Below are 24,022 nucleotides of genomic sequence, written 5' to 3'. Positions count from 1 at the left end.
AGTTGTGTAAGTAGTAAATTAATTTCTTTTGTCACTTCTGACTCGCACCTGCTCCTTTTGAATTCTTTCCTTCTTCATCAGCATCTCTCTTTGGCCTTAGTCTAAAATCCTTAATTTATACAGTATTTGACAGAACATTTCCAGAAGTCTGTTACCATATTCTTCCTCTCCAATGAACTCAGTAGTCGTTTGTTCAGCATGTATAGAATAAACACTAAAAGATGTTGAATATAAAGGCTCCCTGGCTTCTGGAACAAATCCATATCTGTGTATTTAATCAGAGCCATCTTTCTCACTCCAGGCTGGTAAAAACTGAATTGCCATAGAACTCAGTACAGACTGATTTTGCAGGTGCATCTTTTGTAGCTGTGCTTGTAAATCTGGCTTCTGGGATATTTGGAAGGCAGTCTCAAGCACCCCTAAAGAAGGAATATATTATGAAGAACAGAGATAAATACAAATATTAAAGTTACCATGAACTGTTTATAAACAACAATATTTGATAGCATTTGTGAGAAATTTTATGTGTGTCTATGCAGTACAAACTTCAGATTTTAAAATTGATATTTTGGGGGGGGGAAAATGGAAATAAATTTATGTAATCTTTTTAAGTATTCTGAGAACTGGTGTCTAATATTTACTTTCTTGGAATGAGAACATATTCAACTCTGGCCATGTCAAAACATAAAATTTTTCTTTTGTTAATTCATCTCTTCCACCAACATTGCTTACACGGCAGTGATGGACATATATGCACCAACTTTAAACCTTTACCAAAGGGCTAGGTGAATCCAGAGAACCATTTTGTCCAGACTGAGTTTTTTTTGCCAGTTATAGCTGAGTTGTAAATTCAAGTCAAACTTGAGAATAGTTTTATGAAATGCAGTTAGTCCAGTGAAAGATAGATGAGAGCAGAGAGGAGATTGTTTTTTAAGGAATAGAGTTGATGCCCAACAATATGTGTTTGCAGCCCAGAAAGCCAGATGAATTCTTGGCTGCATCCAAAGCAGTGTGACCACTAGGAAGGTGATCCTACCCCTCTGCTTTTCTCTGGTGAGATTCCACCTGGAGCATTGCATCCAGCTCTGGGGTCCCTAGCACTAGAAGGACACGGGGGAGCCACTAGCACAGTTGCCAAGAGAAGTAGCAGATGAAGTGTTCAAGGCCAGGTTGGGTGGGTCATTTAGCAACCTGGTCTAGTGGAAGTTGTCCCTGCTCGTGGCAGGGAGGTTGAAACAAGATGACCTTTATGTTCCTTCCAACCCAAATTATTCTTTGATCCTATGACAAAACAGCTAAAATCATTCCCCAGTAACCAAACTGGAAATGATGTCCTCTACTTTTAGGATTTACAGAAGTTAGTCTGTCTTGACCTGAGAACACTTTTGACTAAAGTGGTTAATCTTTTCAGTTTCCACAGCCAACTGTACACAGCCTTGTGGTTTGAACCACAGTCAGCACCTTTGACACTCCTGCCTGAGTGACCAGTTCCTCCTTAATAGGATGAGTGTTATCCAAATTCAATCCTATTCCTTTAGGTCCTGTAGCAAGCTTGACCGTGTGAACATATGTGTAAACATAGATGTTTGTACGCATCTGCGTTTAGCGAAGATATCTTTTAAATTCCCTGCAGAAATAGAAGTCAGCCTTGGTTTTAAATATTGCAAGCTTAAGCCCTCTTCCCCCTTTCACATCCCCTCCCTGTGAAAAAACCTGTGCATTTCTACATTACATCAGCATTTAGGATTCCTAGAATAATGAATAACAATTGTACCAGATTTTCTAAGTGCAGTTCATGCCAAATTCGTGCAATAATTAGAAATGCAAGCCCACATCGTTTTGTCTTTCTAATATGAAAAAAATGAAAATTCATGGGAGAAAAGTGCCTGCTCTTTTTGCAAAAAAAGTTCAAAACCCTATCCTCCAAGAGCCCAATCTTGCAGAATTTTTAAGCACTTAATTAATCTCAGGCATGTGAATAAATCAATTGATTTTGGAAACCCAATAGGTGAACTTGCTTTAAGGTTTTCCTAGAGGGAGCATCAGGGATCTGCAAGACAGAACTCTTTCTATTCCTCTTGATAGAATTTTTAGAAAACAGCTTACCAAGTTCTACTCACTTCATTCTGCATGTGAAAGTCCATGCAGAATAGGCACAAATTTGCAGATACTTTAGCTACAGAGGAGGTATGATGAAGATGCAGAGAAACCTGTTATTTTTATGGGATGTAATATTCTTTCAAAGTATTGAAACAAAACCCCTTGCTGGGTATAGGATCAATTACTTGAGACATGGTAGTTTGTCCAGTCTGGAGGTGTGGATACCCTTGAATAGCCTTTGACAGCACACGCAGCTGTTCTTCGAACAAGCAGAGAAGTGTGTCAGAGGCCTTCGTTTTTGTCATGTTGGGCTTCCTCTGAGACACCTTTTATGGGCTTCTGAGTCAGTGGTGCTCCTGCTCTCTATATGGTGTGGTGATGTGATGATGCACTTGGGCCTCCTAAGGCACTCTCCCAGGAAGAAACTACATTTGTGGCTATCAGTTTGTGGGTAGCAGAAGCAAAGACAAAATAACAGCCTAATGAATTATCCTGTGAGAAAACTCACAGTTGTGACTTTTTAAATATATCTATAGCTAATGAGAAGGAAAGAAACAATATATAAGAATCAAAAAAGGTGGGTATAGAATGTGTCAAATATGATAAGCCCTGATGTAGGAAGCAGTTTTAATTTATTTCGTTTTAATTTGTTGACATAACTCCACTGTGTTAGTTTCTATCAGAATACTGGTCAGCATAAAATCATAACACAGATTCTTTAGTTGTTTTGGAGTTTCGTCGTTTTGTTTCCTTTTCAAATTTTTTTTTTAAATGTATGTGTCCTTCAATCAGTCCCTGAAGCCAAATGAAATATCAAATTCATAAGAACAATTTATGACATTCAAAGAAATGCTGTCAAAAGATTAATTCACTCCTTACTGCTTTCCTGAAGCAGAAAATAAGTATCAAATAGCGGACAGAAAAGGATCTCCTTTAAAAAGACTGATGTTGCCAGTTTTGGGGAAAAAAAAGTAAAAGAGTAAATCACACGGAAGGTTTTTAGTGTTCTGCCTTTTCAGTAAGGTCATGCAGTGTATTTTCTAACAATGGGCTGGTACTGTGCCAACCCAGTCTCATGGCTTTATTTCTCCATACATGTTTTATAGGTATCTGAGCAATACAGTCCTACTGACCATGTAGTCGTGAGTCTCATCCAAAAAGCTCCAAACACATTATGGAGTTATGTAAATCAGGTGTAATATATTGCAGCTCAACCTAAAGCATGAAAGTAATCTGTATCCTGTTGTTCAGCCCTGTATTACAGACTTAGTTCAAATGAACTGCTGTTTATACATAATGTGCTAGGAAAGTACTACTACAAATGTCTTTTACACTACATCAAATCAAAACATGTTGGAGTTCAGTACCATATTGCCAGATTAAGATGCTATTTAATCATATTATAGAATATTGATAGATAATGTAATGAAGAAGAGACCAAATCTTGGTGGTCTCACTTCAGAATGCTGCTTACAAATGAAGCTTTATGTAGGTGACTCCCAGATACGGATCTAGTGTTTCTACGTGATAAAAAATGCACCTTAAATTAAGATTTGTTTGAGAAGGCAATATTAAAATTAAATGACGGCAAATGGCAGCTGCCTGTGTTTCACACAAAGGAATTGTAGTAACATAACCTTCCTATAGGAAAAACATATAATATACCTCAGAGAAATAAGCAAGAGAAATCTGAAGTGAAAGCAAAATTCCATGAATAGCCCTTTCAGTCAGAGATTACAACAGAACGTCAGCTGGCTTAATGGGGCAGGTCATCTACCTCTTCCAGTAAACATCTTAATTCAATTTGTTGTCTACAGACAAGCATTCTTGTTTGGGGGTCACTACAGGAAACTGGAAAATCTACCTGAATTGAATTCCTATTACTTAATTATATGGTTCTGGAAGGTGCATTTTTCTAAGTGAATATGTAGACTTCAGTGCATAGCTGTCACATAAATCACCTCAAGCACATATGAGGAATGATTTAAAAGCCTCTAATACCCTTCCCTCATAGCCTAATGTTAGACTTCCTGGCTAGAATGTGGAAAGTATTGAACAATGCCTCTGCAACTATGAGTTGCGCTTTAAAAATTGGTGGGGATGAGTTATGTTTTTCTACTTCTTTATCCTTTTTTTTTTTCCTTTTTTTTTTTTTTTAGATTTCCTGAACATATCCAAGTGAAAGAATTTTGCTATAGCAAACAAGAATTTTAAACAGTATATTTTGAATTGCCCAGTGAGTAATAGTACTGGGTTCAAATGTTTCCCTTCTGGCTGACATTTGCAATTTATTTACTCAGCTGATTTTCAGCCTTCTGTCTCTCAGCAACTTGTTCAAAGCCACCTATTTTCCACCAAGAATTTGTCCCTTTTTCCCTATTCTTGCCAGTCCTGCTCCTGGCCTTTGGCTCTCGTCTGTTCAGGTCAAAACATACGCTACAAGGATATTGGATGGTAAAGCTGGAAGTACACAAATGGTAAGGTGTAGCATGGGGATTATTTCTGCTTGTCTTTTAGATTGCTCTGATGGTACCCTGAATGTCACCTTGCTCTCAAGCAATATGGATGTGAAATGTGTTGGATAACCAGTAATATAAACATAAGAAAGCATCCAGTTGCCATGGCAGGTCTAAGGCCATTCCTTCGGTGCCTGATGGTTATTTAAAAGTTGTCCATAACATGGGCAATCCCATCATAGGTAACGCTGTGAACTAGAACCATTAAAAAACCCCTTTTCTCCACCTCTTCTTCACATTGCCTCTTACTCAGAGCTCTCCCCAAACAACCTGCCTTAGAATGGGTCCTGATGATCCATTTTGTCTCTTTAGTAGCAGTGGATAATTTCTTAATTGTCTGGACAACAGAAGCAGAACCTGAATCCTGTATTTGCAGAGCAGAACAGCTCAGCTGAAGGGCACAGCAATTGCCTGGTGATGAGTAGTCTGAGGTGTGTGCTGGAGTCAGACTGGCAGTTGCTCTCCGACAGCTGAGCAGATCAGCTGAACAAATTGAAAAAAATCAAAGCTCTGGGAGGAGGCTATAAATTTGGGGCCTACTATCAGATGTGTGGGTTGATTAATTTTCACATGGCTGCTCAGGGAGTGGTGGGAGGCTGCTGATTTTTTTTGGTCTGTTTGGAAAGCTGAAGATGTAGTTTGTGTTTGCTTGGTGAGTCTTATGCCAAGCAGCTGTTACCACTCTCTTCAAGCTGGAGTATCCAGGTAGGTGTTTGGAGCCCTGTTCTAGGAAGAGAAAGTTGAAAAGAACTTGTTGGGCTGTCTAAGACTTCAGGTGCTGTTTTAGGTGGAATTCCTAAGCTCCCTGAAGCCAGAGTTTTATGCAGGGAGATTTTCTGCTCTTTTGCTTCTCTCATTGGAAAGATACTTAAATTTTTAAGGGTATGAGAGCAGAAGAAGGCATGTCCATGTGCTTGTGTAAATGTCAGTTTCTACTGCTGCAAAGGTGTTGAAGTAGCACTGTCAAATGACAAGATTGCTCAAAAGAAGCAAAATTAGAGTGGAAACGTTTGCTATAAATATTTTGCTTATTAAGTTGTATTGCTCTTTTTGTGAGTGTAATGCAACTCTTCTGGCTACTTCTATATAGGGATTTGAATATCATACCTCTAAAGAAGCAATGTAGGAAATGTGTCTTATCTTCTGTAGAGTTAAAATAATGAAGACACATAACCTCCTTTCCTCTCTTCTGTGGGATGAGAGTTCTGTGACATTTAAAATCAGTTCCAAAAAGTTAAATAAATAAATAAAGACATATATTTTCAAATTTTAAGGACATAGCTCAGGCTGACTATGGGTTATTGGCAATATGTATCTCAAATACGATTGAATCATGGTGTTCTTGACTGTGTTTTTCTAAAACCTGTAGACATTCTCATGTCTAGTTCTAACTGACCCCATTTTTTTTTTTTTTCAACTTTAATAACTGTCTACTTTTAAACAAAACTAAGTGATTACTTCATAGTTTGAAAAAGTGGGCTTCAGAGTCCTGGTATGCTTTTGCTTAGCTGGGTGAACATGTGTAATTTTCCACTTATAATTCAAAAAGAGTGAAGAAAAAGTATTTTGAATGTTTGGACTCCAAAATGGAATTTTTTTTTTTTAATTTTTTTTTTTTTTGCCAAGTTTGAATTGGCTGAATTTGTATGGCTGAATAGTTAATACTCCACTGGGAAACTCACAGGTATTATGAGAGATTAAAAACAACCTTCTCTGCAGCAGCAGCAATTAGCAGTTCTGTAGCTGCTGCATAAAGAACTTTAAAAAGCCAATTGCTACATGGCACAGGGTCTCATCCTGCTGGCTTGTCCTCTGCTACCCTTTTGTTGTGTTCCTCCTAGGTGGGACGGACTATTGCTGCTTGGCTGCCCTGTACAGCATATTTCCCCACTGATGTGGAAGGGAGACTTATTCTACAGCTTTTTTTGCCTCCTCTCTCCCACTAAAACCAACAGGACAATTACAAAACGGAAAGCCCTGGTGAGTGGGTTGTGTTAGCTTTCCTGGATTGCTTGTAACCATCCTCTCCCCATCCCAGGCAGACTGGCTCCCAAACTGCAGAGCCCAAGGCTTGCTTGTTGCTCTTCCTGTCACAGGGAGCAGTTGCTCATCTCCAGCCTCCCAGGACAGACCCCCTTGCTCTCTCCTGATCCAATCACATATGTAACATTTTGTAATTTAGAATTTGATAGTATATGTGGCTTGTCATCAGGTATCAAACAAGTAGAGCTAATGCAGGAATCTGTGGTTAATTTTTTCTTGCTGCTTTTCATATGATACTTTTAAGTCCACTTTTGTTAATTTGAGTTTTCTAGGTGTTACTTTCATTTTCCTCAGGGGGATTAAGGTTTTAATGATGTCTAGCTGAATGTTTGACATGTTTCCCTTAGCTGGAAAATGCCTCATCAACGTTTCCCACGTTGAAAGAATACAGTGATCTTTTAATGTATAATTCAATGCATTCATGGCAAACACAGTAATTTAAGAACTTTTCTCAGAGCTGCAGTAATAATGCCTCTTAACTGGCAGTAGAATTTGTTTACAGCAGAATGAACTTGGATGGCTTTCTGGCATGGTAGTGAAGTTTAACCCTTAGTTAAACAGTGTTCTCTTTACATGCTAAGTTAGAAGCATTATTTAGAAATGTAGCAATGCCCATTTTTGCTAGCTAAGACTCTTTCCTGCTGCTGTAAATTATGATATGTAAATAAATTCTAATGCAATTAACTAAACATAACTTCTGCAGATTTTTGGCATTGTGTTTGTTTGTCACATGCTTTGAATTTAGGGGTGGGGATGACAAGGCTTGGGCTTATGTGTTTGCTTTTGTAGACTCTGTCCCAACATAGTTTCACCAATATGTCTGCTTCATACAAGCATTCCTTGTCACTTCAGAGAGCAAAACCATTACTATAAAATTTAGATAAATAAATCAATTAGTTCCAGCACCCTCCTTATTTGTGAAAAAAACAAATCTTGTGTAACTGTTTCCCATTTTACAATTTGGTGACAAAAAGGGGAATGCAAGTGCCAAAAGGCCATAAGTCTTTTCCCTCCCTCCTTCCTTGTCCAAATTCTGTGGTCATTAGCCAGAGATGGGGAGGAACCTTCCTCCAGACAAACGACTGCAGATGTTCCTCCTTGCTTTACGTAACACTTTGTGAATAGGCTTTGCTTTCCCTTCCACTTATTCTGAAATCAGTAGGAGAGATTATTAGTGATGGAAAAGCAGGAAACTCTGGGCAGTCTGGAGGGGTGAGTGTGCTACATTCCCTTCTTGGCTGTGGGAAGAGTGCTGGTGAACACAGCCGCGTGACTCCAAGGGGTGACTCTTCTGTCAAGGTGTTCGGCGCAGTCCCAAGGTCTGTGTGCTGCCGCTGGCACAGGGGGTCTCACACTAACCCCAGTCCAGAGCCAACCCCTTGTCTTTCCCCACCTTTGGGACCTGCCCCACAACACTTTCAAGGGTGCCAGAAGTGACAAACACAGGTTTGACTGGAATGATGTTATGAGTGAAAAACATCATCATAATTTTGCAAGAAGTCATAACTGAAAGTTGAAAATTGTTTTTAGAAAGTTGAGTCTTGTATTGGAGAAACACTAAATAAATGGTTCCCTTCTACCAACTTGAGAGAGCTGGGTACAGTTCTCCTACTGTTTACAGCAGGAGACTAAGCTGCCAGGTGCACCCCTGCCAGCCAGCACAGAAACGTAAACACATTCTTTTTTTGCTCAAAATATTTTCTACAGTATGTATTTACTTTTGCTCTTCACTTATGATTCAGGCGCTTTTTTTTTTTTTTTGTTATGGTAGGGGTATTCCAGTAATTTGGTAGCACTGATTGTAAATTTCAACCACTAAAAAAAGACTTATAAAGAAAATCTGTAAGGGTTTCCTTAAAATTATCTTTCTCTGAAAAGTCATTCCTTACTTCATCTGGCTTGTCATAATTTTGTCACTGTGGCATCTGGATGTCTCTGTCAACATTTGTGATAGAGTTTGTCTCCTGCTAAGACTTCTTTAGGTTCATTCTATTTTTCAATGCATGTTTGAAGCTAGTAAAACTAGTTTTACCTAGTAAAAGCATTTTAGCAAACTATGCAGCAAAATATCGGGTCACAGTATCTACCTTTGATCTCTTGAAAATTTGTATTTGCAATAAAAACTCTATGTCAGGTACCATTACAGTTTTCTTATGGAAATGAAGAATATTTGAGTGACACTCCTGCAAGTGTTCAAGGCCAGGCTGGAGGGAGCTCTGAACAGCCTGGTCTACTGAACATTGTTCCTGGACATGGCAGCAGGGTAGGAACGAGACAATCTTTAAGGTCCCTTCCAACCCAGCCGTTCTGTGATTCCATGTTACTAGTCCTTGTGTTTACTTTTGCTTTACTAGTTCAGAAAAGAGTTGAGTATCCTCTGAATTCTCATCTGAAAAGAGAAAGTGAAAATGAAGGCTTTCTTGAACACTATTCTGCAGTTTATGGAAAAAGGCAGCTCAGCAGAATTTGAATGTTCATTTTAAATCTTTCAATGAAATCACCATCAGTATGCAGCCATGGGTTCTACCCTAGGGAATAAAACTCCTAGCTGTTGTCTTGTCAACAAGATCAATTGTGAGCACAAGCAGGTTTATTTAATTTCTTAATTTTCAAATGAAAATGAGTAAGAACACTGAAATGCTCCGCTTATAAAACCAGCTACCTAGCTCCCTCTTGAGTCAAGATCCCTGTGCTTAGGACAGAAGTGCTTCTCATTGGTTTTGAGAATATTTTTATTTTTGCTAGATTTATTTTGCATTTACTTATGCATAAATCACATCAAAATCTGTTTCCTGTTACTTTGTAGACCCTAAAGTTATGTGTACATTTTGATTTCAGGTTTTTGCATTTACATATCCTGGGCTGAAATACAGACAACGTCATGCAGTCTTACAACCTTTATTTATTCAGATGCCGATTTACATAAAAAAGAATTCTCTGAAACACAAAATCATGGTGCCGGATGTTCAAAATCACAACAAATCATATGAAATGTGGTAAAAGTATCTTTTGCAGTGTTCACTCTATTCTTGTAATAAAATGTTTTAATTAATGAGTTGCTTGCTGATTATCTGCTGAGATATGCCTGGGCTCGTAAGAGCTACAGTGTATGAGTTTCCCACTGGGTCTGGGGTTGAAAGGAGGTAATTCATGCTGTGTGGCTGTTGTTTCTCTATGCAGGGGACAAAATTCTGCAGAAATTAAAATCATACCTTGATTGTCTAATGGGAGCTAAAGCATGCAAGTGGAAAGAAGAGCCTATTACTTCCCTGCTAGGAAGAGAGGAAGATTACTTGAATGGAGAGCATCTCCTGGGTTCAAGAAAGACTGAGGAAAGTTGAGGAATGGCCTCTGACTTGCTGGCTTCTCCTCAAAAATGCGAACAGAGTGCAGAAGTGTGTGTCTCTTGGCCTCCATTTCTTTATTACCTTTGAGTAGAGACTAAATCCTGAACTTGGGTTTTGAGGATTCAAAGGCGTCTCTTTCTGTGCTTTGCAGAGCTTTGCTTTGCCTCTTCCTCCCTGCTAGTTTTCATGTTCCCACCTATGTCTGGAAGCCTACAAGAGGCTGTGAAGGGCTCTCTGGGATCGCCCCTGAATCAGGAGATTTGCTGCATCTGGAGCCTGTGTGAGATGCAGCGCTCCTTTCCCCAGGAGGTGGAATGTAACAACTCCTTATGGCTGACATTTCCCACACTTGCTGAAAGATGAGGAGAGGCTTGAGAGGTGGAACCAAAAGATACCACCCTTCTATTTGATCACTGGCACCTTTTTCATGTTCAGCCCTGACTAATCTTCTTAGGAAGGAGTCTGGGGTTAATTATCTGATGATTATACTGGCTTTCTCAAGCAACCCTTTCCAGGCTTGTTTGAGACAGTCAGTATTCTGTTCCTGAGAAGAAATGCTCTGTTAGGAAGGTACTGGGCTCAGTCTGTTTTCCAGACAGGGGAATCCACTATTCTTCTGTTTGAATTATGTTGTTTATTTAAGTTTCTTGCTCTAAATATTTTTCCCCAGAGAAAAGGTTATTTTCTCCTGCTTTAAACCTTACCACCAGCTACTGGTCTGCCCCATAAATGTAATTTTATATAAAATAAAAAACAGGACCAGATGAGGCAAGGCACTTCAGTGTCTTAGCCTAGTAAATGCGAGTGACCTAATGTGTTTTAGGGGGTTATACTGTAGAGGTGGTGTACCTACATCAATGTTTTCCTCATTCATTTTACCGTAGAGATGTAATGAGGACTGTTAACAGGAGATATACCACTGGCAAGGTTTTTATTCAGCTTTAATTGCTCTAAAATTTGAGATTTAAAACGGCCTTGCTCCTTTGTTAGTGTGATGATGCTCCTAAACTGGTAGGAGTAAAGTTGGCTGGTTCTGCAGAGTCTTGATGGTTTCTATGCTAATTATCTTATTCTCTGTTACCACTTTGTCAAGTGATTGCTGTGAATTACTTTTGACTGCATTTATGGAAATGTTAACTGCATGCATTTAAATACATAGGAATCTGGATAGTAAAAGGCTGAATATTTTTCACTTCCTATGTGTATTATGTTATGTATTTAATAAAAGCATAAATGCATTGAACAACACAATTCAAATGTATATTAAAAGAAAAACTTTGGACAGTTGAAAGAAAGTGGATTTGAACAGCTTAGACTTTAAATTTCCTTTTCTTGGAATATTTATCTTTGTATGTTCATTTTGGTGCATCAAATGCTGTAAGATACTTTTCAGCATAAAAATTTTCTGGGATGCAAAATGTCATGGCATCCAAATAACTATTGGATCTAGCAGAAAGGGAGCAAAAAAAAATTTACACACACTTTACAAATCCTGCTGTAATAAAACAAGAAAAAAATCATAGCTATAGTGAGTGTGTATAAGTACATTTATTGAAATCAACACAAACCCAAATGGCTATGATTAATTCTGAAAATGTTAATTTTCTCAGAAGAAGCTTTTGAGTATTCTACTAAATGAAAATAGTACGAGAGCGGTCACTTGTATTTTGCAGTGCCATAAATTTTCAGTTGTCAGGGATTAGTTTCCAGCTTTTATTGTTTCTTATCTGTGGCAGTAAGCCTGCTGTTCTGAATTTATTTTTATTTCCTTCCTATATTACATTTTGTTGCCAATTTGTTAGATTTTTCATTTCTAAGTGAAGCTTTCAGTCCCATGCTTTCAGCAAATAAATTTTTTAAGTATATTGGCTTTAATGATTTCATTCACTTCGTGTGTTGTTATTTGTGTTCCAGAAATGAATTGTGTGGTCTAACTGAACTGGTATAACTATATTTAATTCTAACTTGATTACCTCTCTGCTGTTTTCTAGATAAAGCATGCACTTAAATATACCCACATGCTTCCCATGACTCCATATGCACCCATTGGCTATGGCAGGATTTGCAAGCAATATATCTAATTGCACTTTTCATTATGTAGTCAATAGGCATATAAGTTAATTGCAGAGTTTTGCTTTCAGTGTAGGTATATGTTAAAAATTGATTTTCCTTCCTTCTGACATTTACTAACTGGCCAACACAAAACTGCCTAACACTACTGAAGGGCCAATGCGCTCAGTAGCTGGCATTCCTACTGCTTAATGATGGAACTGACTTTTGTCGTGATATATTAGGTGATGGACTTGCAGATACAGATTCATATTCTTCCCTCCTCTTTGAAGTGCACTCTTAGTAAGACGTCGATTTGTGCAATTCATGTTTTGCACGTTGCTGTTCATTTTTCTCTCTTTTCCCTCATCTGGAAAGGCCCAGAACAGCTGTCAATATCAGGAGCAACAGACAGGAAATGCATTTGATCCCATGGGAACCTTTTCACCTGATTGATAGGACATTGGTATCACCAGAATCTTTCTCAGAAACTGCTCTTGTATTCTCTGACAACCATCAAGGTAAAAGCACGATTGCTCATTAAAAAATATCACATACCCCATTAATGAGCAGATATATTATGTCTTTCTGGCTGTTCCTTTCTGTCAGGGTGTCTTGACCTTAGCACTCTTAGCCATACAAGCTACACTTCACTTTTTCCCTTTCTCTGAGTTTCGCCAGCCAGCTTCAGCTTCCCCATGGCAACCAGTCTCCACTCATCATAGCCACAGCTGACATATTCTGTGTCTCTATATCTGCATGGCAGGAGGTATAAATGGTCAATATGATTATTGTTTTCACCATATATCATGAAGTTATGGTAATTAGATCCTTTGGTAACTTGTAGCAACTTTTGATTTGTTGATTTTTTGATGCGACACAGTAGGAGATCATTCAACCTACTCCCTCTAGCTAGGAGCTGTGCTAAAAGCTATGTTCATGTACAGACCTTAAGATTTCTGCTAAAATTAGGTGTGGTTGCTTCCCTCATCTGTTTTTACTTCTAATTTCCTAGAGATATTCGTCCACTGTAGTAAGGTGAACAAAAGGTCAGTCAAGTATCTGTAACTGTGGGGATTCTGAGTTATTCCAACAAAACTGTGCATTTGCAGCAGGGGGAGTGCTATAGGTCCTTGGGAAAGAGCAGGGAATGGCCTGTGAGCAAAATTCTCCTGATTTCCAGCTGGCTTGCCAAGGGATTTGGGGCTTGCCAGGGCATGAGTCTGATCTATTTAGTGGAAAGCCTGGAAATGTTCTTATTATGTATCACTTATTATGTATCAGTTTAACCACCAAAGACTCTAAGAGAGGCTTGAAGATCATGAATAACATTTATCATGGCACAACTTTAGATAAAGCAACAAGAACCAAACCCAGGTTTTCTTGTGCCTGTTTTGATCTCTCAAAGCTAGCAGAAAAAATCATGTGAAAACCATTAGCAGGCTGCCCTGAAACCTCCAGATAGGTAATTGATTGCATTTATGGCTGCAGGGTGGCCTACAGTGCCTGAAGACGACAGACATCCAAATATTTGCAGTTCCAGTCCTAAAGGATTTTATTCCAACACCTCCTGGTTTCGCACCATTTTTCCTGTTATATACCTCCCAGCCGGATAAAGGAGCAGCCAAGCGGTGGGATCAGCTGTCCATCCACGGGGAGGGGGAGTCAGTGTGTGCAATTGAAGGTAGCTATGATGACTTCTTAATGGCACTTTCCCCTTTGAGTTAAGTAAAATTAAAACTGTGTGGTTTTAGGTAAATGTGGGCACAAGCAGAAGATATTGCAGAAGATATTGATTTGGATATTGCATTTCGGTAAGTTTTGCTTGATGTTGGCAATGAGTGGAAATACTGGAAACTGAAATCTTATCTTTAAAGACTTTCAGAGCTGGGGTTTGGGATTGTGCATGTGCTTGGGTGAAGATCATTGCTATGTTTCAGAGACAATGTGACTAAAACAATGATAAAATATGGTATGAGACATTCCTAGTGATCTTTGAGTTTTCTTCAGCCCTTTGGTGCTGTGTGGATGGCTGGGGGAAAGCATAGCCAGAGACATTACTGAAGGAAATCCCAACAGATTTACCCAAAGGAAAGCTTGGGTGGAGTGAACTAGATTTAAAAATCTCTCTGAATTACTTTTTTTCACAAGGCAAAAAAATACTTTCATGACCTACAGTTGGGAATTTGCTGATGTTTATCTCAAAATATTCACAAAATCATGAAATTGAGCTGGAAAGGACCTTGAAGATATCATTCAGTTCCAATTCCCTTCCCATAGGCATGGACACCTTAGACCAAATTGTTCAAAGACACATCCAGCCTTGTCTTGAACACTTCCAGGGATGAGGCATCCACAACTTTTCTTTGAAAGTGTGCCAGTGTCTCACTACTCTCATAGTGGTGAGATTGTCTTCCTAATACCTAATCTAAACCTACTCTCAGGGGACTCTGCCTTGTCCTATCACTCCCTTTGTAAAAAGTCCCCCTCCAGCTTTCTTACAGGCTCCCTTCAGGTAATGGAATGTGTTCCAAGGCCACCTTAGAGTCTTCTTTTCTCCCAGCTGAACAGCCCCAACTCTCTCAGTGTGTGCTCCAGCCTTCTGATCATCTTCATGGCCTCCTCTAGACTTGCTCCAGCAGATACATATCCTTGTGTTGTGGAGCCCAGAGCTCAACTCAGTGCTTCTGAACCAGCGTTTGGTAAAAATTCGTGGCAGACGTACTGACATTTTCATACTAGCTCGTGTGGAAGAATTGAGAGTAAAAGGATAAACAGTATTAGAATCTGTGATCGGCTGTTTGCTAGAAATTCTTGCCGTTAATCACAAACAGCAGACTTACATTTGAGTTGTATTGATTGCCAAAGGAGTGGCAAAACCATTATTGCTGCATGCTTTCACATTTTAGGAAAGCTGAATAAGTCACACCCATGAGCTGGAGAATCCTGTGACAATTTGCACTTTGTAAGTGTCTTGCTGTGTGCTAATATCCAGTTGTCTGTACTACTTTTAAAAGGTATCATCTTAAAGTTAAAAAAAACCCCAAACCCCAACAAACCCAAAACAATAATCTGTTTCTCCTCAAAATGTGACCTACTAAGTCATACCCATGTATGGCAAACAACGATGTTTTAGAAAAGGGGACTTTGACACTCATTACAAGTAGTGATAGAAACAATATGCAGTCAAAAATTCAAGAGGGCACATTTCCAATAGTATTAAAGTACTTGTTCCTAGACACAGTAGATCATGAGATATTGAATCTTAATCTCCTGGCATTCCTATATGCAAGGATGCTATTTTAAGACATATTATAAAGCTTTGAGAATGTTTTAATGATTGTTCTCCTTTCTCTAACATCAGTTCTGGCTGATTTCTTAAAAGCACTCTCAGGCAGTTGTTTAAATAGTTGTCCTTCAGCATGAGTGCGTATGTTAAACACTGGCAGGTCTTTTGAGGAAGACTTAACCTGTCAGTGCAGATACCATGACTAAAGGTAGTCTCTTCCCTAGTTCTGCTGCTTTAAATCCCTCTTTTTGTGCCCGTTCACCGCTGACGTCTCTGTGGCTGACTAAAACATGTCTCTTCTGCAGCTAGTGTGCTTGCTTGAGCTCAACAGTGGCATCTGGCTGATGCCAGGCGTGCCCAGGCCACGGTGATGCTCTGGGCCTTGTACTCCCTAGCAGGTGGCTGGATGGTCAGGAGCACCACTAAAAAGCCTCTCATAAGTATAAACTTGGATTGGGTATTATTGCCCATATATTATCAGTGTGTTCGCTATGGCTGTGAGTACATTAAAAACCACTGTGAGTACAGCTGTTTCCCAGCTGAAGCAGAATTGGTAAGATTTGTATATGCTGCCTTCCAGGAGCCTGCGGGCATGCATGGCTGTTCTGAGCTATCAGCAGAACTCACAGGTAGGTATGATGAATCCTGCCATAGCTTAACCTCTGTGTGTGCTCATACTACTAGCCTGGGTGTATTTGTTCCCTGCAGCCAAGCTCAGGTCTCGGCTCCAGTCTGCAAGAGAGATATGTCAGTGCTTAAAAGCTGCAAACGCAAGAGTAATGTAGTTGTCCTTGGCTCCAGCTTTTACAGGGCTGCTCACTGCTCAGGACATTTGGAGCTTGTTTTCTCAGCCAGCATAGATGATTTAAACAGGTCCAGCAGCCAAGCAACATTAAAACACCTGAAGTCAAATATTTTTTTCCCTTGAGAGAGATTTTATGAATAAAACACAACTGATGGAGCAATGGAAATCTCTCTAAGGAAGATGCTTGTTCCCCTTTGGGACATGCATCCTATCACCAAATAATTTTCTTATTTCTAGGCCAGGAAGCTTCAGATGTGCAAGCTGTTTTCAGATTTTACGGTTTTATTCAAAACTAACACTGTCCCCATTTTTAAAGAGTTATTTTCAAGCTCATTTGGGTGAATAAAAGCATAAGTATGTGATGAAATTACCCCAAGTTATCAAGTATAGCTAATCCATGCTTATCTGCTGATGTCAAAATCATAATGTTTGCTTTGTTTACAAAGATGTCTGAGTACCTGTGCTGGCTAAAGGAGCTTGCAGAAACAGTGACAAGGCTGTCTGTGCAGGGCAGACCAGAGGTAATTTAGAAACTGCTGTTGTACGTCTGAAGAGGAGTAAGTGATCTTATGGTTTCATAAATGTCTATACATCTGGTCACACCTGTGTGTGAGCTAAGCTGTAGGAGAAAATAAGTGTAACAATCAGATCAAGTTGGCTCACAGGCCTACCTTGCTGCTCAATTGTTCTGAGAACAAAACACCTGTGTGGCCAAACCATGGCAGGACAGGGTAGTTTTGACTCTACCAAGGCTCTTGTACAGGTCTTATGCCCATTGTGAAATATTTCAACTGCAGCTGGCATTTGAAAATGACCTGTTGCCTGAGCTCAGCTACCATCAGCTTAAACAAATGCCAGTCTGGGAAGGAGGGCATGATTAATTTTAAATCATGCACAGGGTGCCCAACCTAGGTTTAACACAGTGACTTCCGTGAGATAGAAAATGCACTTCCAGAAGTTGAGGTGCCGTAAACCACAGAGGGGTTTAAATCAGGGTGATATGGGATTTTGTTGTTGAGGTTTTGGTTGGTTGGTTGGTTTTCATTTTGTTTTGTGGAGGTTCGTTTGTTTGTTTTCTTGTTTGGCTGTTGGTTGGGTTGGGTTTTTTTATTGTGTTTGTTTTTTTCTTTGTGTGGTTTGTTTGTTTGTTTTTGCCTTTTTTTGTTGTTGTTGTTGTTTGTTGGGTTTTTTTTTGTCATTTGTTTGATTTTTAATTGAATGATCCCATGAGGTTTGCAGGCATAGCTTTGGTGTGCTCTTCCTCAAATATGTGGCAGCATATCCTGCACCACAGAACAAATAATGACTATATCCAGCTGCCCTTGTATTTATAATACGGATAGGATAGGATAATACAAACAGGAAATTTCACAATACCCTAAATTAATCAATCTGAAGTTCATTTCACTAAGTTTTAGAGACTGTGAAGTAGCCATAGGCATTATTTAAACATATGTGATGTTTCAGAAATGTGCAGATCCAACTGTTATATTAATGGTAACTTCCAAAGCAGGGTTTAGATCAGGTGTGAGAAAATGCAGGACTGTGATCTGTTAGGCAAGGTCTAATTTCTATACACTCAATTTAATTTTTTTTTCCATGAAAATACAATATTTTGATACACACAAAATTCCTGTATAATAGTTCTGAAAATATTCTCTTCTATTTTGCATTGCATGCAGCCACATTGACTATTTTCTTTAGGGTTTTTTTTAATGCAAAGTAAATTTTAATGAACTTAATGATTTAACTACATTTTAGTTTGAATCAACTGACTGGAAAACATTTAGTTTCCATGGTTTTCTTTCCTCAGTCCTAGTACATAAATGGATACTTGTTTTTTTGCAGTTCATCGGCAGAAAACCGTCTTTAGTCTACATTTGAATGTGCATAAATCCTGGTAGCATGTCATGGTTCTGACTGAGACCTAGCAAATATACAAAATCAAGGGACAGACTGCTCTAAAGAGTGTATAAGAATTCTATCAAACTAGATTTTGTTTTCTTTTTTTATTGCCTATGTTTCAGATATCCTGTGCTATGCAAAACGTTTTTGTCTTTAGAGGGTTACTATAAGCTGAGTCACCTAGATTTGGTTCTAGGCCTCATACATTTTTCATGGAAGAAAATTTTCCATAGTCAGGCCTGAAGAACAATTGGAAGGTGCTTTTTTTTCTTTCAAAATGAACTTTTGTTTCATGTGATTATGGAGACAGTATTGGAAATAGCATTCTCGGGGGCAAAACTAAGAACCCAAAATCCATCCACATGAACTGTGATGTTAAAACATAACTTGTAATTTCTTAATGTTTAATGTTTGTGGTGCTTAAGAACCATGCAATGAAAGTTTAAACTGCTATCTTGAAAATAAGCTATATTAGGAACCTAAAGAATGAAATGACATCAAACAGAAATCTCAAATAGAAATTTAATTTAATTTCTTTGCAATGTTAGGGAAACTTCCCAGTGTGACCATTCCCAAGGGCCCCGGCAGCCCCACTCCCAAGGTCAGAGACTTTCACCGTTGGACCGAAGCCTCTTCACCTTGGGCAGCTCCAGTGCCCCAAGGGGTCCCTGCTCAGCTCCTGCACACCCCACTCACTCAGACCAGGTTTCCTCACTGGCTCCACCCCACATTTCCCCTGGAAGAGTCTCACATGTCTCATTCCATACAGGCATTTATTCACAGCACAGTAACACAGACACAGCTCAAGCTGAGGTGCTGCTGAGGACGAACTCCCAACAAAGGAACACCTGGGCTTTTGTACCCTCACAGTCTTGCTCCTTCTCCTCAGTCCTGTGCTCTTACTGTGTCTCCAAGTGTCTTTTCACCTGGCTAGCCACTGGTTCTTGTGCCCTTTGTTAAACATCTTTGTTGGCAGCTCATAGCCTCTTGTCTCAGATTCCCACCCAGAGCTCAATCTACAGCTCAAACTGCAGCTTGCAAACTCAGCTACCTACACCAGATGTATTCCTCATCACCAATATGTATAACCTCTGTTGCTAAACAAATTGTTGAAGCTGACAGTCTCTTGGGCATTAGGGGGACCATGGAAATCCTCCTGCCCTGTGCACACAGTCCTTGTGGATCTAGTAACCTACAGTTTATTTTGAGAAAGTGCAGAAAGGTGACAAAACATTAGGGACACCTAATAGGAAAGAATGGCTTCTCAGGTGGAATGGATATTTTGTTGTTTCAATTTTTTTTCCTGAAATGTTCAGAATTGATGGCACTTCTGTGTAAAAACAAGATAACTTGTCTTTTAATCTGCAGTGTCTCTTGTGAGAGCTTTGAAGGAAGGTGGAGTTAGCAGAGTGGATAAATTTAAGCTTACTTTGTGCCTCTTTATGCCATCTGAGGAAGAGGTATTGCTCTACATGAGACTATGTTCCAGAAAAAAAAGATCATACCTATTTATAGAAACAAATAATGGAAGTGACTATCAAATCTTGTTGGCAATATAATATATTCTCTGTTATTCTAAGAGTTAATTAACTTCCTGGATTCATGAAGACACAGCTCCAACATGCAAATACAGCTCCAACTTCAAAATGTCAGGCTCCAAGAGTTGTTCCAGCAAATAAGGAATACACAATGCTTTGAACTGGCATTCTGCCCTTGCAGATACAATGTAGATTTAAAAAAAAAAAAAAGTTAATTAATTCCTTGACATGTAAGATTACTGATCTTGACTTTTCATCAAACTTTCAGATATTTCCTTATTTCTAGGGCCCAAAAAAACTGTATCTAAAATACTTTAATTCTTGCTTCCTCTCCATGAAGTGCCTTTGAGGCATAGAGGATTATTCCAAAGCGCAGAAGCTGCTCCCTGTCTGTTACTTATTCATCACAGGGAGCTCTGACTGCTTGGTTTAGCTTCACAAGGATTGGAAGTTGGTCACATGCAAGTATTGCAAGACATTTTCTTCCACACAAGTGTTTTCTAACTCCCTGAACTCCCAAGCTCCAAAGGAGTCTGATGCATACTGCTTGTTATTAACGTGCTCTAGCTATTGCTTTCCAGGCCTGAGCTAGGAGCAGGAGATGATATCAGAATCGTGGTGATACAAGAGACCACACACAAGTCAGGAATGCAGGTGCAGCTGAGGAGGGAAACTGAACCTTTTCCATCAGGCCAGAGTGAAAAACTGTGTGTACGACGGGAAGAAAGGTACATTGATACTGAACTGTACTGTTGCAAAAAGGGGATATTTTAAGCTGTCTAGGACCTGGTTTTCTTCCTTCCCACATCCAGGCACTTGCTGAGAAAGCACGATTTATAAATGCAGAAGAAAATTGATTTGAAATATTTGTACATTCAGCTCTTGCAAACCCGTCTTTCCTTTGTTTCTTTGTTGTATTTTTCCTGCCTTGCTTGTTCTAATTTCTGTGTCCACAGGGTCAGGTAGCTATACCAGAGCTGACCTTAATGATCTGGGAATGCTACTGGAAGCAGCTCAGTGCCAGGAGCCCAGTGGTCCAGACTGGGTCACTCATTCCGCTAGGAGAAAAAGCCCTGTTCTTTACCTCCAAACAAGTGTTGATAACATAAAGCCTGAGGGACATGATCTGTCTCTGCAGGGTTCCCAGATCAGGCTCTACTTGGTCTCTCACTTCCTCAACCACGTCCGCTCCCCGTCTCACATGCTCGCACCTTCTTTTTTTGTCTCTTTGGGGACATGCATGACAGTAGGGCTAAGAATACTTTTGGCCGAGAGCTTCAAAGCTACCGCAGGAGACAGATGCATCATTCTCATTGAAGTTCATGAGGGCTGTGTTCTAAATTCTCCATGCTGCTCAGGGAGATTTTTTGCAGTGGCTGATGTACCAATACCGCTGGAGTACTGTGATCCAAATAACATGCACAATCACCGTTATCAAACTGATGAGCTGCTGATACTACCCTGGATGCTCATTTGACTTCTAGTTTGGGCTGCCCTGTGTAGCCTGGCATAGCCTGGCTTTGTGCTGTCCTCTGCCCTTCCTGTCCCCTGCCTCACCTGAACTGCCCTCCCTGCCTTGCCTGCTTGCCAGTTTCCGCTCTTTGAGATCCGCCCTCTGCTCAGCCAAGCCCTAGAGAAAAACTGCTATGCAAGGGGAGATCTATGGGGTCAGAGTATGCAGGGAATGGAAAAGTTTTCTTGAGGTGATTGCACGTCCTTGAGATCAAGGGGGAATATCAGACGTTCTTATGCTGCAGTCCCTGTCACCGTGTAATGTCCCTAAAAGGCCTTGGTCTTGGAGAGGAGAGGGACAGATTAATGGATAGACTCTTGCCTTGCTAGCAAGGAGGCTGCACAGATTGCCTTGATACTCCCAGGGAGTCAGTGGTGTTTGATGCCTTTTTTGGTATAAGTAGGAGTTTGGAGTGGTATTGTCAATCACTAGTCTGTATATAATTAAACTGTTTTCAGTTTTCTGACTGCTTTACCTGTGCATTAGTCATACAGGCATTAAAAGAGCTGGAAGATGTATTTGTTAGCATCGCTGATCCTCTATGGTTTCCAAAGATTCCATTTTATTGAGAATAATAAAAGTGGAATTAGGATGCAAGTGTCTATGGTCCCAGTTTTATGCATGGATTTAGTGAACACTCAGTGCTGCTTTGTCTTAAACTCCATGTACTGTGGTACTAAGAAGAATAATGATAGTAGGGGAATTTAAAGGGAACAAATCCTAATTTTTGCTTTAAAAATGTGTTATATGATCTGACATTTCTCTTCTTTCAAGTAATCACTCTTTTTAAAGTTTCTTACAGGTTTATTTTCACACATACAAAAATAACTTCCAGTGGTTTTATGAAGACTGGACATAAAAACATCTACATCCTTTAAACCTTTTTTTCCTCCAATGAAATGTGCTGATTGAAACTAAAGAACAAATCTTGATAATCTTCAGTGCTGCAAGCCTGAAAATTAAATCAGCTCTTACTTTGTGACTTTTTGGAAGACACAAAATCTTCTTCTCTCCTGTCCAACAACAATAATAGAAAAAAACCCAGCCCATTTCCCCGAAGAGATTATGACTTTGTGAGGAAAAAAAAAAAAAAAAAAAAAAACAACTTTGAACGTCTTTTTTAAACATAACTCTTTCTTACCAATATGACAATTCTTAAAATTCCCTTGCCCTGCATCCTTCTTGTTTGTTTCTTATCTAATTTAAAAGCTGTGTAATTGGGAGCTGTTTGAGTTCTCTTTCATAGGAATATGACTGGAAGTGAAGTAAAGCTGTGGAAGCTTCCCAAGATTTGCTGAAGACATGCTACTGCAAATCCCCAGAATGGTTCAAGGGATTCCCAAGGGAATCACAGCTGTATCAACATGGCACTCACTTGTACCTAAGGATTTCAGTCCTGCAGACATGGGAAAATATTTTTGCTTTCTAATGGCTTGTTCTTTGATTTTATACATGCATAAACACTGCAAAACACAATGTCATGGGTATATTTAGTTGATCCTAACAAGCTTTAAAACTAATGACTATTTGGCTGCAGAGAAGAAAGGTTGATTGTATATCCCAGGGGTGGGACAGACTCAAGGTGAGTTGAACATCTTGACAATGGGAGAGTAACATGTGACAAGTCAGTAACTTTTTGACACCAAACTTTTTAGCCTTTTTTTGTCTATATCTTCTATACAATTGGGCCACTTACTCCTCTTCAGCTGGAGAAGATGCATGTATAGTGAGCTACTCTCTGTTGTGGAACTACCAATTGTGAAGGTGTAGTGGCTGTAATTAAACCTATTTGTTCTGTAGCTGATTCACTGGAAAGATGCTATATAGGGTTATTTTTCTGGGAAGTGTCACTATTGGGTTTCCGACAGAGACCAGCTCCTTTTGGAATGGCTTGAGAAATCTGATCTACATTTGAAACTGGCCCCTCTTGCAGCAGTGAGATATACTAGGTGACATCCAGTGGTCCCTTCCAGCTTGAATTATTCTATGATTCTATGATTCTATGGAAGGTTCCTTGGTCTGCTCAGGGACATTATCCTTTAAAGCCTCCACCTGGCCACATGTTAATGCATGGGCCATGAGCCTCTTCCATGCTAAATCTGGCATTTAGCATCTGGTGAAGAGAGAAAAGTTACAGCATGTGCGCAAACTATGTGTCCGTAGCACATGTGTCCGTAGGTATATCTAGAAGGGTTAGAAATGTTGAAAAGGAATGTCTCAGTTCTGAGAACAAGGCTATTAAGAGGTGCAGAGAGGGGGTTTTACTGGGGAAGGCAGGGTATGGTGAAGTTTCCTGTACCTGATCAAAGATATTGGGGCAGCATTGCTCTCTAAGTGGTAGTGAATAAGAAACATTCCTGCTTTTCAGTTGCAGTGATATAGAGCCTGCACATGATGGTGGCTTGGAACAGGAATGGGCCATCCAGAGCTTATATCTGACACATAAAATAACAGAAAAAAATGAGTCTGGAGTAAAATTTCTCTCCAAACCTGAAAAGCTGTACCCTCACAGCTCAAAGTAATGTTATGGCTATAAAAATCTCTTTCCTGTTGTATAGTATTTACTGGTTTATGGTAAGGCATAGAGATCCCAGACACTGCTTAATAGATTTAGCACAGCTGCGTAACCCTGGAAAGTCATGTCCCAAACCTTCTTTTACGATCATCAGATTTTGTGGGGAAAAAAATAAAATGTCTTGCAAAAATAGACAGGAAGAGAGCATCTGCCTATTTAGGCAGGTTCACAGACCCATTAAATCCTTTTCTGCTCAGTTGGATGTTTGGTACGTTGTAGCAGACTCTTATCAACAAAATGGGCCAGACTTTGAAGAGCAGTCCCTGAGGAACTACTTAAATATGAAACTCAAAGAGAAGCTTTAAAAATTAATGGGAGCTGTCTGTTTGTTTTCCGTAAGCT

General features: G+C 39.5%; 1 long non-coding RNA gene across 2 annotated transcripts; it reads left to right on the top strand.

Annotated features, from left to right (window-relative positions):
- The first annotated feature begins 5,168 nt into the window (after positions 1-5,168).
- LOC120765521 (uncharacterized) lies at positions 5,169-11,891 on the top strand. Of its 2 annotated transcripts, XR_005704443.2 has the most exons (4): positions 5,169-5,321; positions 6,458-6,596; positions 9,498-9,655; positions 9,840-11,891. It is a non-coding gene; the product is annotated as an uncharacterized LOC120765521 (long non-coding RNA). The 2 variants fall into 2 exon arrangements; XR_005704442.1 differs by lacking the exon at positions 9,840-11,891 and having other exon boundaries at positions 9,498-9,711.
- The last annotated feature ends 12,131 nt before the right edge of the window (positions 11,892-24,022 follow it).

Source organism: Hirundo rustica, chromosome Z (assembly GCF_015227805.2).
Source record: "Hirundo rustica isolate bHirRus1 chromosome Z, bHirRus1.pri.v3, whole genome shotgun sequence".
Lineage (NCBI taxonomy): Eukaryota > Metazoa > Chordata > Aves > Passeriformes > Hirundinidae > Hirundo > Hirundo rustica.
The sequence above is the reverse complement of the archived record's forward strand: the minus strand, read 5'-3'. Positions and strand labels throughout refer to the sequence as shown.